This window comes from Plectropomus leopardus, chromosome 21 (genome assembly GCF_008729295.1).
Source record: "Plectropomus leopardus isolate mb chromosome 21, YSFRI_Pleo_2.0, whole genome shotgun sequence".
Lineage (NCBI taxonomy): Eukaryota > Metazoa > Chordata > Actinopteri > Perciformes > Serranidae > Plectropomus > Plectropomus leopardus.
In genome coordinates this window covers 22,277,371-22,284,627 of record NC_056483.1, presented here as the reverse complement: position 1 = coordinate 22,284,627, position 7,257 = coordinate 22,277,371, and the positions used below count along the sequence as shown (strand labels likewise).

At 36.9% G+C, this 7,257-nt stretch overlaps 1 non-coding gene across 1 annotated transcript; it reads right to left on the bottom strand.

The window, feature by feature from the left end:
- Nucleotides 1-5,657: 5,657 nt before the first annotated feature.
- trnam-cau lies at nucleotides 5,658-5,729 on the bottom strand. The gene has a single exon. It is a non-coding gene; the product is annotated as a tRNA-Met (tRNA).
- Between the last annotated feature and the right edge of the window lie 1,528 nt (nucleotides 5,730-7,257).

The window sequence follows — 7,257 nt, the reverse complement described above, 5'->3', positions numbered from 1 at the left end:
TTTCTCTCCAATGCAATTAAACTAGAGCACTCAGCTTGTGGCACTCAAAGCACCAAACAAATACTTTTGAAAAACTCAACAGCAATGTCTCTTTCCAGAAATCATGATCCAGTCACTCAAGATAATCCACTAACCTTGTGAGCATGAAGGATCTATTTACTTTCTACCAAACAGCATCCCCCAACCAAATCACTGCACATAAAAAGTGTGCGTCTGCTAACATTACAGCCTTAGACAAGGACATCATTAATGTTTAAATCTTTTGCTGTCACAAGAAGGAGCCCTTTGTCCATGAGTGGATGCGCACTTCCTTCTGCGCAGTGATACGGTTGAAAAGAAAATAGTTCCTCCAAGAATCTGCTCACAAATAGGTCTATAGATTATCTTGAGTCATTGAGCTAGGGTTTCTGGAAAAAGACATTGCTGTTGAATTTTAATTATTTTTTTCTTTTTGTGCTTCAAGCCCTACAAGCCACGTGCCATTACTTCCAATATATTTACGATATGGCAGATATCTCTACACCCGATGTCCCCTACACTTGGCAACTCTCACTAAAACAATCTTGACTTATAAATAGCACTACAGGTAAGAGGAAAATATGTTTTGGATTTGGGGGTGAACTGTCCCTTTAAGTAGGCGGTTACAGCAGAAACATAATTTTTGCTTACAAGCGTAATGATAAATGCTAAAATGTAACTGTAGCTCAAGGACAGAAAAGTCTAAGTTAAAGAACTTTGTAATATTTATGTTAACACATGTTAGCCTATGTTAAGCTAGTTTTATTTTGTAATAGTTTGATTGTGTTAATTCTTTCTACATCAATATTTTTGCTTCAAAGTATGTAATCCACAAATAACTCCACATCCAAGCTAAAATATCAACAGCGAGCAAAGTATTTTAGCTGTCATGTACTTAAACCTCTCGATGACAGATAATTGGTGGCTACTTCCGAAGACTATACTTTTCTGACATTCAGCAAAGAAATGATCTATACATGCTGAAACTATATGTCCCCAAACCAAAAATAGCTGCCTTAAGCCATGACTATCTTTGGCTACCATCCCACACACCTTCACCATCATGTCCAACTCAACAAGTCGCTGAACATGCAGAAATTAAGATGAAAGTTATCTTGAACTACACACATACTTAACAGCAGAACTTTGCCAAATGCCAAGAGACACAGAGAGAGAGAGGGACACTGGTGCCTTGCGCTTAGGCAGACAACCTCGCTGACCCATAATCACAGAGTTTGATGTATGCAGTTATATTTTATATTTAGCTTGTCTTCTCTTTGTCCTGACGGTCACTTGTGGCCAAAGCGAACCCATGCCATGTTAACATCAAGTTTTGGGAGAGGATACAAAAACACAATAATGATACAGGCATGCAAAGATATGTACAGCTGCAGGTTAGGCATGGAATGAAGCAACATGTCAAAGTAACAAACAACCACCAAGAAGAACGGAGATCATTTCTCTGTATGTTTAACATCACTTTGATATTGATTTGGATCAGATCATATTTTGTGACGTATATATAGCGTGCATATGATCTCAGCCTGATCAGATGTATGAAAAAGGCAAGTTGTCACTCTGATTGACCTCTAAAAAACCCCTCTACATACCAGCACACGCAGTGAAGAAGTGACGACAGGGCCTTACCTTTCTCTCTCAGCTGCTAGCAGGCAATGATGAACGCCACTTTGCTGGGAGAAAGTGAAGAGAGAGAAGTTGACTTGGTAGTGACAGTCCTCCCTCTGGTTGGCAGAGGGAGTGGTGGGAGTGTCAGGGCAGCCTCTCTAAATCATGGCAAGCTTCACCACAGAATGTGACACTCAGGAGACCGATGTGGATCTGATGTGGATTTGCACACACACATACACACATGTCTAATGTGTAGACTGACCACAGTGTGAACAAGCATTGGTGTTTGTGTGTGAAATGTCTTACTGTGGTCACATGAAATCACTGCAAACATCTGTCATTTATTAAATATCAACACAGGTTGATGACTAAAATATCAGCAAATCCAGCTTATACAACAAGATGCTCTTGTTTTTTAAAAGAGGATCATGTGTGGAAAGTTGAAACGATGCTCAGTAGTTCTATTATAAACTGGAACAGAGCTGTGGTTTAACAGCCAGCATGTTTTTACTGCAGCAGTGCAGGAGTTTAATGAAATTACAGGTTAAAGAAACTCTGTGGCAAGAGATGACATAGCAACTGTAGCACATGTTGGACCTCTGTGATACTCTGTAAGAAATTATTGAGCCATTACAAATTAAAAACTCAGTAAAACTGACTGAATACATGTTAATGTTTGCAAACAGTGTTGTATTTATACTTGCTAAGATCTACCATGCCAGGAAAAAAACAGTTACAATGTGATATGTTTCACATTTTAACAAGATAAACAGTTTATTGTTATAACAAGGATTCTTTTTTGTACTGGAAAAGTTTCTTATTATAACATGAAAACATCTTGTTATGAAAAATATCTTGGAAAAACATGAAAAACATTTTGTTGAAACAACACGAGGGACACTGAGGTAAATTTGTAATGATTCATTTTTTTCTCAAAACTTAAAAATTGAAGGCAGGCATATTTTTACAGTGTTGAAACCTTTCAGGTACCAGATACTCATCTCTTTCTGTTTTTTGTTTGGGGTTTTTCTGGCATAGCAGTTCTATGCTTTTGTACATTCATAGAATTTGTATCTACATGATACACTTCTACAATCTTTCAGTTGTAGACACGATTTCTCAGTTGCCTCCATATTATCTTCTGATTAATATTATCTGACTTTTTTGTCATCTCTCAGGAAAGAAGCAGCCATGTCTGAAAGTGGGTTCATAGATGGAGCAAAGTTTCAAAAGTCACATTAATTTAAAGGATAATGTTGGCAGTATTTTTTTTCTGTTTGTCACAATTCCATGTGCAGACCCAAACCAACAGTTAATGTATCTATTAATAAGTACTATGTGTGTATCCAAAGGCTGATATATCTTATTCCTCTGTTCCTAAACCACCATCGTTTTCCAAAAAGTTATTGTGAATGAATTCCAAAAAATCCTGTATGCTGTCGATCACTTCTAGTCACTTTATTAACAATATTTCTAAGTGGCAGCCTCCAGGGCTCAAAAAAATGAAGCCCATAGGGAGGTGCCAAAAACTGCAGTTCCTCTAATGGCCACTAGAGGCTGTCTCCAAGTACCAATCAGTCATCATAGGCTTTACAACAGATATAATCATGTTTACAACCTAGTACAAAAAGACAGATTTGGTCTCTAGAGCTTATTTCTCCATTCATGACCACTGCACAGAGGGGGATTTGTATATACGTCAACCTTTTATGTTTTATTACAGCTTAAAGTTACACATTATTAAGGTTGGGGTCACCATGAGTGGCAGGCTGTCTGCAAGGCATCCCCACAGTCTGTAAGATCCAAACCTCACACCTCCATGGCACCACCCCTTGTCCATGTGATGCCCTTTTTTCTCAAAAAAAAAAAAAATTAAAAAAATAAATCAAGACAGCAACAGCCAAAATGCCGAACTCGAGGCAAACCAATGGGTGAAGTCACTGTTGCTGCATTAATTAATTTATACAGTCTGTGACTGAATTGTTGTTAGAGCCAGAGTTTCAGGTCCAATACACCTGTTCATAAGACTTTCAAGAGTGCAGCAGCATTGCACTGGGTGAAATGTTTCTTAATTACCATGCACCTTTTGCTCAAACCCACACACACCTTCCTGCTGTCGTAAATGCTCACCAGAAGTCCCTAACAAATGAACTGTTTAACTCTTTGAGTAACATTTAACAAAAAACTGCAGTGACCAGCTGTTTTTGTTACCCATTTTTAAAGATTTACATCTTTAGTAGGAACCGGTGAAAGCGCTGACATATTATTGGTGTTGGTGTGTCGTAAGACTTGTTTACAGTAAGAAAACAAAGAGCCGCAATTGTCACTTCCCATCCTGCCTGCAGAATATTAATGAATTCATATGATATATATTTTTTTTTATATTGAAGCAACTCCAAAAACAACTGAGATAAAAAAAAAATCCTTTTAGGAATGATCAATCAATGCCAAATAATGCATTTGATGTATAGGAAAAAGAAGACATTAGAAATTGATGTCATCTTATTATTAGCTTATTAAAGACCGACAGACGCAGGGAGGTTTGGGTTAGATCACTAGAAAATACTCAGAGTTGTGCTCAGTCTGCGTCTCAGAATGCGTCTCTGTGTGGTCTCTGTCCTCAGTCCTGACCGTGGTGCTGCTGTATTGCATAAAGCTGGCAGAATGCAGGTTGTGGCAGCTCAGTCATATTTAGTTGTTTGCACTGTGCAGATTGGAAAGGTGAAACTGAAACAGATTCCTGTCTTTTATGAATGGAATGCAGCTGGTGTAAGAATGTGGATGATCTCATATCTCTCATCCAAACATTTGCTTTATTTTGTTCCCATGTGCTCTTATTCAATATTTCCTCTTATTTTTTCACATGCCCTTATACAACATTTATTTTTATTTTTTTTTCAAATACTCTTATTCAACATTTCCTTTTATTTTTTTCCGATGCTCTTATTCAACATTTCCTTTGATTTTTTTCACATGCTCTTATTTAACATTTCTTTTTATTTTTTTAGATACTCTTATTTAACTTTTATTTATTTATTTTTTCACATGTTCTTATTTAACATTTTCTTTTATTGCAGTGAAAAGTACAATGTTTTCTCTGAACTGTAAGGAAGTAGAAGAGTAAAGTATCATAAAATGGAAATACTTATGTGAAGTGCAACTACCTCAAATATAAAGTACAGTACTTGTACTCGATTACATCATTACATTCCCCCACTGTCAAGAACTGCTATCCAGTACCCTGTTATGTGTGGCACTGTGGCTATATGTGTGAGGAACGGTGAGCTGCTGTTGCCCCCTGTTGGAGCAGCACAGTGAAGCTGCTCGTGATCAGCGCTGCTGCTCCCTCAGTGCCAAATTAACCCTTTGAACCCTGCGCAAAGTGCCTTTATATCATTCAAAAACATGGGATGGTGGGGGAGACATAATGCCAACTATCTTCATATTTAATGGTATTTTATTCTACTTTGTTTTAATGCTCTCAATTTTTAATCTTGTCATATCTTGCCTGAGCGTTTCTGCGTTCTCTTGAGCCTTAATCCAGCGCCTGAGACCACTCAGCCACACTACCTCATTTTTAAGAATCCCTCCTGTTGTTCTCAGGGGTGTTTAACATATGTTAGAGAAGTTGGTCAACTAGCAATAATTACTGCTCCTTCAACAGCGCTGCCATCTAAACACCTTCAAACAATCAGCTTTAACAGCAACATTTGACACTTGACCTTGAGTAAATCACAAGTGTCTGCAAAGGCTGAGGGATCACTTTGCTCTGTGACAGAGACAATAAAGAGGCAAAGGGGGTTTACATCCACAACTTCTGTGACACTGGACACTGTGGGCTTGTGACTGTCTTTTTAGTGATTCTCCGAATTCCCTCAATACGTTATAACATGCCCACTTCAGCAACAAAGGGACAAGACTTGCTTCAGACACCTGTGACAATAAATACTTCATTATTTGATAGCATAGCAGAGCAGAGAGACACCCTCCTACTCCAAAGAATTCACAGTTAGCAGAGGATGGTTTCGATCCATCGACCTCTGGGTTATGGGCCCAGCACGCTTCCGCTGCGCCACTCTGCTCTGCTGAAACATGGGAAAAAAATACCAACAAGTAAAAGACCTGGGAAAAGTGCTTAACATTTTCAGTAATTTTTTAAAACATTATTAGATATTTAACAATGATAATAATAACTTGAAATATAGTTTTTCCTTTGCTTTTTTCTTTTTCCCCCTACACATTTTCTCTAGCTTTTAAAATAATTTAAAAATAATTTTCTAGATCTACTAATTTCTTGAAATTTGTGAAACATTTCTTACCATGTTGCTCATTGTCTTTTTTTCCCATGTTTTTGATAGAAATCACACCGATTCAGAGTTCAGAGGTTTTAATATTTGTTAGAGGTGCCGAAAATCAGGAAAAATTAAGAAAAGAAAAAAAACAGAAGGGATGTCTCTCCAGCTTTAAAGGGTTAAGGCTTTGTTGTTGCCAGGGCATTTCTGAGCTCTGGAAATAAACAAATAAAAAAAATTACTGCAAAAAAATATAGCACTTAAATGTCTTGTTGTTGCTGTTGTTTATTTTTTTCATAATGTGCCTTCTTTTTTCTCTAAGCAGAACAGACGAGGCTGAGCAACACACAGGACTATCATCAGCTCCAAGACGAAGGTGAGGAAGACTGCTGGCTAAAAAGACTTTTTTTGTTTTTTTTTTTGTTTGTTTGTTTGTTTTTTTTTCATTTTTTATACTGAAATTCAACTGGAATTAATTCAAGAAAGCTCTGGAATCTTTTTTTTTTTTTAATTTGATTAAATTCAAACATGTAAAAAAGAAATAGAAAAAATAATTATACAAACAAGCAGACTTGCTTAAAAGACGTAATATCTACAGACAATGAAAAACAAGACATAAAGCAAAAGAAGTGGACGCATGATGAGTTGGTTTCCATGTTCAAAAAGGAGAAGTAAAAACTTATTAAATCCCACCCCTTCGCCATAAGTCATTGAATTTTAATTTACCACCCCCTCATTAATTTTAACCTAAAAGCATTAGTTCTGGTATTCACTCCTTTAGGGAGTTCTGTTACGCTGTTTAAAAAGCATCCTGGTTGCCTTTTCTTATCATGTATTTTGGCAAGCTGCAGAAAATATAATGAGAAAAAAAGGAGGTAGTTGTTTGACTATTTAGATCCAGACTCTGCAAACACTCCTGTTGCCAGTTTCACTCACATCTCCACAGAGGAAGCAGCGCTGCACTGAGCAGCCACATCTCCCTGCTGTCCTTGTCTTTGTAATGATCACTTTTTTTCCATAAGAGGGCAGTGGCTCAATGAAAGTCAGTGAATGAGAATTTAAAAAAGTAGTTTCATTATTTACCAGCACCCTATCAAACCTGAAGCAAATTGATTTCTCTCAAAGACACGTGAAAAGGCAGTAATCACAAAAAATGGCCCAGAAATTTGGTAAAAAAGTTCCAGGAAAATTATCTGAAAATAAGTAATAAAAAACAAAAGTAAGAAACAGGAAAGTGACCTTTAGAACATGCTAAAGATACAAAGAATAAAAACAGATTTATATTTATATGTTTTCTTCTGTAACATGATTTTAAATA